General features: G+C 40.8%; 1 pseudogene; it reads left to right on the top strand.

Annotated features, from left to right (window-relative positions):
- Positions 1–1,706: 1,706 nt before the first annotated feature.
- On the top strand, positions 1,707–11,863 carry LOC138835149 (histone-lysine N-methyltransferase PRDM7-like; annotated as a pseudogene).
- The last annotated feature ends 1,034 nt before the right edge of the window (positions 11,864–12,897 follow it).

Here is a 12,897-nt window from a genome sequence, read left to right on the forward strand (position 1 = left end):
TGTAATTCTCCACTTTCCCCGTGTTCTCTTTCATTAAATGTCACCACTAGTCATGTCTTCTTCCAAGCTTCATTTCCTTCATTCACAGACCTTGTTGGCTTTTCGGTTTGTATTCTCAAGTGCTCTCCCTCCCTCAGTCTAATTTATATGGATTTGAGAGAAAACTGATAGGAGATGGAAGGCTTAGGAAATACATTCCACTTCTATATGTGACTTTCATTGAAGGGAATGCCCAAGACAACCTTAGGTAAGGAACCTAGTTTGAAGAAGTTCTCAGGAATTATAAATTTCTCAAAGTCAAGTGGATTAGAAGAGGCCCAGAAACCAGTGTTCCCTCTTGGAGAAGCAAGGACAATACTGCAAACAAAAATTGGGTAAGAGAAAATAATTTGGGAAATTTACTAATTTTGGTAATTCTAGCAAGGTTGCTGAGGGTAATCTGATTATGTGAGATGGACTTTGGAAAGTTCAAACATAGGCTGAACTAAGCTGCGGAACTAGTAATTAGGTTTCCAATGAGCAGCACATAAGAATTTCACAATGAAGTTACACACTTGGGTTATTATCCACCTGGAGGCACTTAGGCCATGACACATTTTACATTCTCCCTGAACTTCTGAATGTTAATCTAAAGAACATAGATAAAGATGCACAGACTGCACTGGGAACGTGGTTTAGTTGTAGATTATGTGTCTTGTATGAATGAAGCCTTTGGTTCTATTCCTTAGAACCACATGAACAGAAAAGGCCAGAGGTGGCAATGTGGCTCAAGTTGTTGAGTGCTAGCCTTGAGCAAAAGAAGCACAGGGGGAAGTGGTGCTGTGGCTCAAGTGGTAGAGCGCTCGCCTTGAGCTGAAGAGCTGAGGGACAGTGCCCAGACCCAGAGTTCAAGACCCATGACCGACAAAAAAAAAGAAAAAAAAGAAAGTTCCTAATTTAGCCGGGCGCTGGTGGCTCACGCCTGTAATCCTAGCTACTCAGGAGGCTGAGATCTGAGGATCGCGGTTCAAAGCCAGCCCGGGCAGGAGAGACTGTGAGACTCCTATCTCCAATAAACCACCAGAAAACCGGAAGTGGCGCTATAGCTCAAGTGGTAGAGCGCTCGCCTTGAGCTGAAGAGCTGAGGGACAGCGCCCAGGCCCAGAGTTCAAGCCCCACAACCGACAAAAAAAAAAAAAAAAAAAAAAAAAAAAAAGAAGCACAGGGACAGTGCCCAGGCCCTGAGTTCAAGCCCCAGGACTGACAAGAAAAATGTGTACAGCCTGCATGTTGTCTGAAAATGATAAGTAAAAGGTAAAATAACAGATAAAGGCAAAGTGTCTGATAAATCTGTGACCACACATTTTCAATCCTGTATGTCCACGTCTTTGCTCAATACTTAACATACCCTCAACAAATATTCTGAATGAATAAATTCATCAAAGAGCACTTTATAAGAAATTTAATGAAGTCGAAATTAAACCTGAAAATGGGAATGGCCAAAACTTAAAATTGAATTAGAAACCTGTAGTTAGTGTTCAAATGAAGTCTTTGTATCTCTGAGTCAAAGGTTAATGGGGGACCAGAGTATGTGAGAAGAATAGATGATAATTTGGTAGTAAGAGATTTTACTTTTCTGAAGAAATAGGGACAAAGATTGTTGATCCCCAACTTAAATAACCATTGTTTTTCAACTTGGACGTAGGAAAAAGGAGGTAAAAATGAGCATGTACATCCTACAGGAAAGAAAGAGTTATGCTTATGAAGATATCCGTAAACCCCAGGATGATGATTACCTGTGTAAGTAACCCTCTGTGCTTGTTCAAACAGAAGGCAAATGTGCTTTTATAATAATTCATCAGGTCATTTGGCCCCCAATTACTGGTTTACTCTAGTAACTTCACATGAAGAACTAAGCGACAATGATATGCATTCTGTGCTCTTTCTCATGATTGTTAAATCTGGGAATGTACATATTTCTTGACTAATTTTTGCTTCTCTTGCCTCAGATTGTGAGCAGTGTCAGAACTTCTTCATCACCAGCTACACTGTTCATGGGCCACCTATATTTGTAAGAGACAATGTGGTGGACAAGGGGCATTATGACCATTCAGTCCTCAGTCTGCCCACTGGGCTGAGAATTCGTCAGTACAGTACCCTGAGGCTAGGCTTAGAGTATGGAATGAGGAATCTGATCTGCAATTGGGTTTGCACTTCAGCCCCTATAAGGGCTTGATCATAGAAGATGAAGATGCAGACAATAGGTACTCCTAGATGGTAAGAAATGCCCTCCCTTTCCCCCCTTTCTCTAACTCCATGTGTCCCCCTGTGCCTCCAATGAAACATTGCTAGGACATGGACAAAATAATTGTATGTGTTTGTGGAATCTGCATAAACATGGACATGCTGATTTAGGATCAAAGTATAGTGCATATAAACAGAGTGTGTTAGAGGCAAAGTGCATCCATGCTTAAGGAGCCTCTGTTAGGACTATGACAAATCCCCTCAGATGTGTAGACGGCATCTTATGTGTTCACAACTACTGAGTCCATGCAGGCTCAAAGAGCATCACTGGAATCAAGTAATGTGATTTTGCCGATTATTACCCAAAAGCCTTTAGCTTGTCTTTCTGAAACTCAGATCACAAAAAGGAGTAACTTCTATGTGTAGATGCAAAAAATAAATCCCAGGCCAACTGGAGTGAGTCCAGCAGTCATTTTCATGGTTCCTAAGAGGATATTATCCTCAGAAGACTTGCACCCTGATTATCACACATATGGATTCCCATATCTCCATTTTTCTTTTGCTGTACTTGGTGCTTTCAAAATTATGAATATTTGATGGACAAGAAATAAAAATATAAATAGTATAGCTGGGTTCCATAGCTCAACCTTTAATTTGGACTTTTGAGATAGAGATGATGAGATCTGTCTGATGCCATTCCTAGCATAAAAGATTATAAGACCCCGATTATTACCAATGGCTGAGCACGTTGGTGCACATTTGTTATCCCAGCTACTGTGGAAGTACAATGGCTGGATAAAGTGAAGTATCTCCAGCAACCCAGGCAAGCACAAGCAGGATGGCAACCCAGGACAGCAGGGTAAATAATACCTCAAAAACAAACTGTGCACTGGTGGCTCAAACCTGTAAGTAGCTACTCAGAAAGCTCGGATATGAGTATCATGGTTCAAATCCAGCCCATGGAAGAAAGGCTGTGAAACTCTTATCTCCAATTAACCAGCAGAAAATCAAAAGCGGCGCTGTGGCTCAAGTGGTAGAGCACTTGCCTTGAGTTGAAGAGCTGAAGGACAACATTCAGGCACAGAGTTTATGCCCCTTGACAGACAAAAAATACCTCAAAAATAAACAACACAAAAAGGGCTAGTGGTTCAAGTGGTAGAGTGCTTCTATTGCAAGAGGTAAGTTTAGTTACTGAGTTCAATCATTAGCTCTGGTATGTATGTATGTATGTATGTATGTATGTATGTATGTATGTATGTATGTATGTATGTATGCATATAAATATGTGTACTGTATCAAAATAAAAATTTCCATGAGAGACAAAATTAAGACATCAGAAGAAAAACCAAAGGGCCTAACTTCATTCATAGATCCTGCATCTGTAAAGCACATACTGTATACAAGTCAAAGAATTATCCACAGTAGTTGAATAAATCATATTCCCTGAGTAATTGCGAAACACATGTGGAAATAGAAAGGACAATTTCATTGTAGGAGTATTTAACTATAATTTTTCTTCGTAGTTTTTGCAAAGTACATAGTGCCCTAACAACCTACAAGAAAGAACTTTAGTCTATTAGGGTATACTCAAACACGTAGAAGCAGAGTTGGAGCAGTGGTGAGGTTCAGAAAGCAGTGGTTCTATGATATGTCCTGCAGCCCTGTGCCATGGGGAACCATTGTCTTATCAGGAAACAACATCATGAATAAACAAATTTCCCTCTATTGTCTTTATAAGACAAAGGATTCTCTGAATTTCTATGGGACCATAGTGGAGACAGGTGCATGAGTGAGTCCAATCTAAGGAAAATTACTTGGGCCAAATGTCAAATGATGTGTGCTAATCTAGAAACAGAATGCATGTCCCCACCAAAATCTATGACATAAACTTTAACTCAATTTAGAGAATCTGGAAATCAATCTATTTGTGACAAATAAGGATTAAGAGAAGTCTGGAACTGAGCTTTGAAAACAGTGCACTTAGAGTTCTAGAGTGGATGAGTATTAGGAGTAGATCCAAAGGGAGCAGAAACTTACCCTCTTATGTTTCCTTCCTGTGCCTGCTTCAACTTTAGGTATATGAACTGTGGCAGGTGTGCTGAGAATCAGAATCCGAGGGCCTTTCAGTATCAGAGGTAGATCTTCTACCAAACCTGTCATGTCATCAAGGCAGGATGTGAGCTGCTTGTCTCGTATGGGGATGAGTATTGACAGCAACTGTGCAGTAAGTGGAAGAAAGAGCTCACAGCAGAAACAGGTGGACCTTACTATGGTTCCTTAAAAAGGAAGAAAAGAAAAAAAAATAATTCTCTTTAGGAATTTTCGAATATCAACTCTTCGGTGGAACAAAAGGCAATTTAACGTGAGAAAAATTTCAAGTTAAGTACCTCTGAATTTAAAGATGCAGTTTGTATACTTTATTAGGAAAATTTCCTTATTTTTAACTATTTGTCCTGATTTTACATTTTAAGAACTTCATATGTTTGAATGCAATACAAAATACCGTGCTAAAAGGCGTAGAGACCAAACAAAGAACCTACCAGCTCTCTTTCAAAGAACCAGTTACTTCTGGCCATTGCCGTTTTTTCTTAATTCCCTCCATATTCACAAATATTATGCATATGTCATTGTTCATTCATTACATAGTCTACATATTCTGTGAATATATTACTAGGAAGAAAATCAGTTAGAATGAGAGTTCCTATAGAGACTTGTGTCTTTGACAAAAAAGAATCCATCTTTTCTCAGGGCATTTTGCTCTAGCCATGGCCCTCAATTCTTGGTTCCATGGCTGCAACTAGGCCTTACTTTTCTTCCTCACTAGAAACAACTAAAAAGTTTTTAGTAAGGATGTTCTTTCAGTAGAAAGGCCTGAGATAGAGGAGGAAACATAGCCCTGTGAATATCTCCGAGATGGCCTGTCATCGGCGTGGAGAAGTTGACTCCTGTAGTTGGATGTGTCAGTGAGAGGACAAATAGGTTGGCAGTGATTTCAGAAACTCTAAGGAAAATATCTGTTATCTGCTACTGGAAAAAGAGTGTCAGTTCATGTTCTAAGAAAATGTAACAGTAAAAATAACTAAGAAACCAGACAGCCCTGATCTGTCCAGGAATCTCAGACTGCCCTGACCGATTATCTCCCAACTCTATCAGGAAGCAATTTAGGTCGGGAAATAATCCAGGAATAGTGCCCTCAGCATTCCTGTGATTGGCCCCACCTACCCCAACTTATAATATGCTTGCTATGTATGATTTAACCTATCCTGTAACTGCTAAGCTAGAAAGTCCCTGCCCTTACTGGAAATGATCATTCCCCAACCAATAAATTTAAGACTAGATTTACTACGAACCACCGACCTATCACAAAATCAGTGTTGTAATGATCCTTCCACCTGCTTCATACAAAATAAAAAAAACCTTGCTGACCAAGAGATTGGGACTGACAATTATTGACCTGCTGTGTCAGGGAAGATTTGTGAGTCCAGCTCGAGCTGTAATAAACGACCCCCCTGCATTTACATTGGCAAGGGCTTTCTGCTGGCCTTTGGGGGCGGTCTATGGCCTGGTACTTCAGCAGGAAGCAGGAGGACAGCGAGAGTCCAGAAGACAGGAGAGGCACAGGAGTGAATGCACCTTTCCGTGGAGACGCCTGGGCCATGCTTATGAAGTTCCCAACATGTACGTGTTGGCCTCCACGCAAGTCCCTGGAAGTCCCACTGGTCTGGGGCACACTGCCTGCTCTAGATCTACAGTCTGAACTTCCCCGTTGGCCCTGGACCTGGCTGGGCTGGAGCTGCACCCACCAGCCATGCTTCCTCCACCCTGTTGCGCATAGCTTCCCAGCCACTGCTTGGTCTTCAGCATCTATGCCAGTCTGGCTCTCTGGGGCAAGCTGAGGCTGAGGTGACCATTCTGGGTGCCCGTTCAAGTCGTGTGAGGCCAAAGCTGTGGTGGAGCCAGTCCTCACACACTTCCAGGTATGTCCAGAAAGGATTGAACTCCACTGGCCCAGTGCTGCCGTCCTCTCATCCCCAGAGTTTACCTCCATGTCCCCACCTTTGTTGTTGAAATTGTTCAGCCACTGTGATCTTAATTTTCATTGTCCTCCTTTGCAGTACTTGAGATTCCTTCCTCTTCTCACCAGGCCACCAGGCCCCATGGGATCCGCCCCAACAACCCCACCTCACAGACACTCTCCAGAACCAGGCAGCCTTTGGGCATGCTGCTTCCTGAGCCTCCGGCTTCCTGCCTCTTTCCTTGCTTCACCAGCTTCTGCCAAGGCCTCCTCTCCCCTCCACACTGCCCCAAACCTCAACCCCAGTGTGGCCTCCCATGTGGCCAAACTCATCTCCCTACCACGCCCAATCCAACCCCAGTGTGGCCACTGCACTGGAGAAGACAACTAGGGTCCAGCGGCAGCAAAGATGACACAGTGTACAGCTGGTTGAGAACTGGAGGCAGCATAGGTCTCTCTGATCATCTTTCTCTTCACTTACTCAGGTATTAATTGAATTTAGTATTTAATTTTTGGTACACAAAATCTCATAAGTATCTTCTTATTAAGCCTTTGCAGAATAGCTGGTAGAAATGCAGTCCCGGATTGTGTGTTGTTTAATTTTTTTGAGATTCAGAGATGTTTAAAGTAGTTATAATCATCATGAATTCTCACTTTCACAGTAGAGCGCTATTCAGAAAATAATTACTTATGCATCTATTATCAATTATTTACATGACTTGAAACTTAAAGTTTCAAATATTACAGGAAGATCTTTGATTCATGTTGAGTGTATGTGAGTAGGTTGAGCTGTTGCATACATTCATTGTGTGTGTGTGTGTGTGTGTGTGTGTGTGTGTGTGTGTGTGTGTGTGTGTGTGTGTAGGGGGCGTATATGTATTATTGAAATCAGGGATAAGGATGAGCACTGGTCTGAACTTGTTTCCTTTTTCTGAGAGATATGGTATTTCTGTGTTGGTGGTAAGCTCTGACTGCTTCCCTTTGCCTGATGTGCACTTTGCAGTTTTTTTTTTTTCAAATAAGCTTCTTATTTCTTATTGAGCAGATAGGGCTCTGATATTGCTTTGCCTTTAATCTGCCATCTAGGATCTTATTTTCCTCTTTAAAAATTAACATACAATATAAATTTTATCCCCTGTCTGATTTTCCCTTTAATTTGCATTTTGAAATAAGTAGTATAAGAAGTTTGAGCTCTGTATTCATGAAGTTTGAATTTTCTGTTTAATGTAATAACTGGACACATTTGTTAGCACAAAGATCTTAAATTTCTTTTGTAGTTTTAGTTTAAAATACCCTCCTCCATGTTTTTAGCATGGGAAGACAAACAATTCCTAGTAAACATGATAACAATTTATCCTTTAACTATCAGATAATTCATAATTAATGTCTAGTGGCAAATGAATACATTTCTGAATAGATTTCCTTGATAGACCCGTGCACAAAAATACCCCTCATAGGTGCTGAGAAGGTAGATTAGTGGTACACAGATTACCTTGCATGCATGAGGCCCTGGGTTTGATTCCTCCTCACCACGTAAGCAGAAAAAGCCGGAAGTGGTGCTGTGGCTCGAGTGGTAGAGCACTAGCCTTGAGCTGAAGAGCTGAGGGCAGCGACCAGGCCCAGATTTCACCACCAGCGACAAAAATAAATAAATAAACAAATAAATATATAAATGAATAAAGAAATAAAACAAACTCATACACAAGTAAATTAATTTCAAAGGTTGATTACTATTTTAGTTAGGGGCAGGGTGCCAAGATATAGCAGACCTCTGTCCCAAAGCTTCAAGAAGGATTTCAACAGTTGACAAATACTGTAAACAAAAAGTAAAAAACATAGCTCTGCCAATAACATATAGAATCTCCATTCAAACAGAAAGAAGTACTACGAATGAAATACTTTTTATAACATTTGTTAAGATATTTTGGCTCTATATTAATTATCATATCAATTGACCTTCGCAAACTCTATAGGTGGGCCTGAGTCTCAAGGTCCTCTAACTAAAACTGGAGGAGAGAATCATCAACCTGGACTTTAAAAAATTGTTATTGTTAATGTAGTGGACATACGGGTCACCATTTTGTAATTTAGATAATGAGTTCATTTCATTTTCGAAAATCTAATCACTTCTTTGCTCTCTCTCTGTTTTTCCCTCCTTTCCCTGCCCACAAGTGGTATAGTTGATTGTCAACATAATATCTACAGAGTATCACTGCTGCATTTGTTTCCTTGTTCTCCTTGAATTTCTGTGGCTCCCTCACTGCCCAGAAATGGATAAACAAAAAAAAGAAAAATCCATCGTTTTCAATTCCTTTAATTCATTTCAATATAAACATCAGTAGTTTTATGAGATTGTCAGGCTCTGTCTGCACATCCCGAACACTTATACTTCCTATACCTACTCATAACTCCCACCAGATTCTAAGATACACAAAATAATTCTGTTCACTTTCCACACAAGAAGAAGCTGAGATTCAGAAAGATTAAGTAACTTACTGGAAATACTGGGCTGAGCATAGTGGCTCACTCTTATATCCTTACCTACTCCAGAGAATGAGATCTGAAGATCATAATTTGAAACCAACCAAGGTTGACATATACCTTACATGTTTATCTCGTTAACCAACAGAAGTCAAGAATTGTGTGATTCAAGTGGTACAGCTAGAATGCCACCAGACTTGAATGGGAAACCTAAAGATAGTGCCAATAGGATGATTTTTAAGAACCAATGCTGCCCCATACAAAATCTCAGACACCATACACACACCTTTAAAAAGATGTTAGTACGGAAACCCAAATAGTTTTTTTTTAATTTTTATGTTTAGTTATTACCTTTATTGATGTATGACTTGATAGTCTTTACTGATGAGCCACAATTTAGAACTTTGTTGTAATTATATCCATGTCTGTGCCAGAGAAACATTCTCCTAGTTGTCTTCCCCCGTTTCTAGCAACGATAAGTTGTCTCGTCTTGGCCCAGTTTCAAGTTTATTGTTTTAGTAGATCACAACCATCCTAATAACAAGGGTTATAGGTGGTAACTACTGTACTGGACAATACCTGCCTTGGGAAAATTGTTCAAATTTCTCCATTCAGTGGAGGTTGTTAGGATACACCCATGATCACTTTGTGCTTAGAATTGGGAACTTTTTAGGTCCAGGAATTCAGGACAAGCACTGTGTGCTACTTCATACTTGTTAACTTTAATTTCAGCTTCCTATTATCTACTTTAAGCATTGTGTGAAGAGAAAAATGGCCCCTAGGAGAGAGAAACACAGTACTAACTGTTGTTTTCAAAACACAGGAGGAGGAAAAGAAGTTCTGAAAGAGGCATATAGCCTAGACAATGAGTTCTTAGAAACTTGGGCTGCCTGTTAATCTTAACTTCAACATAGAAAGTCAGAGCCTGCAGTGGCTTGTAAGCTCCATTTATATTCCTGAGCATGCGGCTCCCTTCCCCTCAGCCCTCTGATCCTTTACATCAGGGTTTCTTAGTGTGTCTTAATGTGTTCCTGTTAGTTCAGTGCACAGGGTAAAAATTAAGTATGCCCAACCATGGGTTTCCATTGCCCTAGTAGACGTTTTGCATTTTAGGACATTCCTTCCAGGGAAGTCTCTTCTGGGGCCCTCATGTGCATATGATCACAGAAGCGAATGCCTCACAAACCATGGAACGCAGTTGTTCAATGATGATTAACTCACACAGAGGCACAGACAGGTTGGGTTAGGAGACTTTGTGAGAGGCCTTGGATTGGCACATGGCAACATTGACAGTAATTCCTCAGAGAAATACCACTGATTAGAGGGCTATGGAGAGGTAAAAGGAGAATGAATTTAACCAAGTTCTTATCTCAGAGAGAGAAATAGATTAGACAGAATGATAGGAGAGTGATTTAAAAGAAAAGAAGAAAAATGGAAATAAAAATTTAAATTTAAACAGTGAAACACTTAAAAATTATGTAAGTTTAAAGAAATGGTATTGAGAGAAGGATATAATGAGAGGAGGTGAGGGATAGGAGACATGAAAAACTAAAAAATAGAAGTGCTTAAAATTAGTTATTAAAAATTAGGGCTGGGAAAGTGGCTCAGTGGTAGACTGCTTGCCTTGCATGAATGAGACTCTGGGTTTGATTCCTCAGCACCACATAAGCAGAAAAAGCTGGAAGTGGTGCTGTGGCTCAAAGTGGTAGAGCACTAGTCTTGAGCTGAAGAGCTGAGGGACAGTGCCCAGGCCCAGAGTTCAGGCCCCATGACTAGCAAAAAACAGACAAACAGGAAATTATATAGGTATAAAGATATAATATTGCTACTAAAGAATTTAAGCCTAAGAGCTTATGAATTGAGTAATAAATTTCTGGATTAAGTGTATATACCATGGGGTATAAGGTCTAATAATTGACCACGGGTATATATATATATGGGGATGGGCATAATATCAATTAAGTCACTCAAAAAAGAAAGAAAGAGAAAAAACAGAAAATAAAAAAGTACCAAAAGATCAGAAGATATAAAAAAGCATACACACACATACACCTAAAATAAACATTATGAGAGGAAAAAAAGATTAATAGAAAACAATTAAAAAATATAACTTAAAAAAAGCTACCAAAAGAGTTATTTTTTGGAGAGGTGATGGGAAGATCCTTTATCTCCACTGTGTCCATAACCACTCTCTTGGTGCAGTCTCAGGTCTGCTTGTGGTGTTTGGTTTTCCTGTGGCTTGATTGGATTCTTAAGTCAGTTTGTTTGAGCAGGCAGAATAATGCTCTGCTTTACCCAGGATTTTGTGATCCTCTTCCCAGGCTAGTTCAATGGGAGGAAGATCTGCTTTGAGTATCACAAAAGAGAGAGATGGCTGTTTCCTCTACTTTCAAGACGCTGTGATGAGGATAGTTTCTGGGTAGGGTTGAGGCTTTTCAGCAAACTAGCTTTTCCCTGAGGGGATAGTTCCAGAGACACTCACAGAACCCAGCCTGGATCCATTCTCAGGGTTTGTGTTTACTGAATTTTAGTTGATTTTCTAGGCTGCTGTAGGGAGGGGCAACCTCTGGTTCTGTTTACACAGTGAAGAAAGTCTCTCCTGAGGTGGGAGGCGGATCTTCCTCTGTCTGGGCTGGGTGATTTTCCCCTGGGTGGAGCTGAGCCTGGCAGGTTAGATCAGGTTCTTGTGACCTGCTAAATGACTCTTTTCTTTTCTTCCAAGGCCTGAGTTGGAGCTAGTTGCTCACAGGGTCCTTTGTCAGTATGGAAGATGGAGATCTCAGGTGGTTGGGGAGGGATGGCTTTCCCTTCTCTGCTCCCAGATAAGGAGTGAGGATGTCAGCGTTCTACTCATGCCAGAGTGTTGGTTCCTGAGTTGTCTCTGGTGTGTGATCTGCAGGATGAAGATATCTGCTCTTTGTCAGTTCTTGCTGGTGATGAGTAGAATCTGCTCACCCGCTGTGTCTGGTGCTGTTTTCCTGAACTCTCTCTGCTATAGGTATGGCCACTACAGCCACTGTCACTGCCGCTGCATCCGTTGCAGCCTTGGCTACCAGCAATTGCTCAGTTTTGCCTCCTTGTGTGGATTTTCCCTCTCTGGCCAAACTCTCTGTACCTGATGGCACACTTGGAGTGATTCTGTAGTGTAGGACTGTTTACTAAACAGTGTTTAGGAATACTAAAACTGCTTTCTTTGCTGGAGCTTGATTAGCCTCCAGGTTCTCCTTTGCCATCTACCTCGGAACTTCTGTAATGAGATTCTTATCCCCAATTAGCAATCAGAAAACTAGAAGTGGACTCTGGTGGAGTGCTTCACTTCAGCTGAAGAGCTCAGGGACAGCACCCAGAGTTCATGTCCCATGACTGATAAAAAATAGAAAGAAAGAAAACAAGTGAGTGCCCAGAGCCAGTGGCTCATACCTGTAAGTCTAGCTAGTCAGAGGCTAAGATCTAAGGATCAAGGTTCTACACCAGCTTGGTCAGGAAAATCTATGAGATACTTATTTTAATTTAACCACTGAAACCCATAAGTGACAATGTAACTCAAAGTGGTAGAGAACTAGCTTTGAGCACAAAAGCTCATGGGCAGGATCCAGGACCTGAGTTCAAGCCCCACACCTGACAGAAAAAAAAAAGAAAAAGGAATGAGAAGTCTCCATAATGAAATAACTAGACAAGTACAATATACAAAATAATTCCTCCCTTCCTTCTTTTCTTCTTTCCATATGTTCACATCCTTCCCTCGTTTTTATCCTAGAACTTAAACTCAGGGCCTTATGCACTTTAGGTAGGTGCTCTACCAGTTGAGCCATACACCTGCTTTTTTTGCATTAGTCATTTTTGTTTTTGTTGGTCATGTGTCTAAAACTCTGTGCCAGGGCGCTGTCCCTGAGCTCTTCAGCTCAAGGCGAATGTTTACTGCTTGAGCCACAGCACCACTACTGGTTTTTTATGGTTTATTGGAGATGAGTCTCACAGACTTTACTGCCTGGGATGGCTTTGAACTTTAATCTACAGATCTGAGACTCCTGAGTAGCTAAGACTACAGGCATGAGTCACCTGCACCCAGCTCTGCTTGAGACATTTTTGTGGTATGGTTTTATGTTTATTACCAGGCCATTATGGACCACAATCCTTCTTTTTACCCTTTCTGAGTAGATGAAATAAAAAGCACAATG

Source organism: Dipodomys merriami, unplaced genomic scaffold, assembly GCF_024711535.1.
Source record: "Dipodomys merriami isolate MVZ:Mamm:240054 unplaced genomic scaffold, mDipMer1.0.p SCAF_23, whole genome shotgun sequence".
Taxonomy (NCBI): Eukaryota; Metazoa; Chordata; class Mammalia; order Rodentia; family Heteromyidae; genus Dipodomys; species Dipodomys merriami.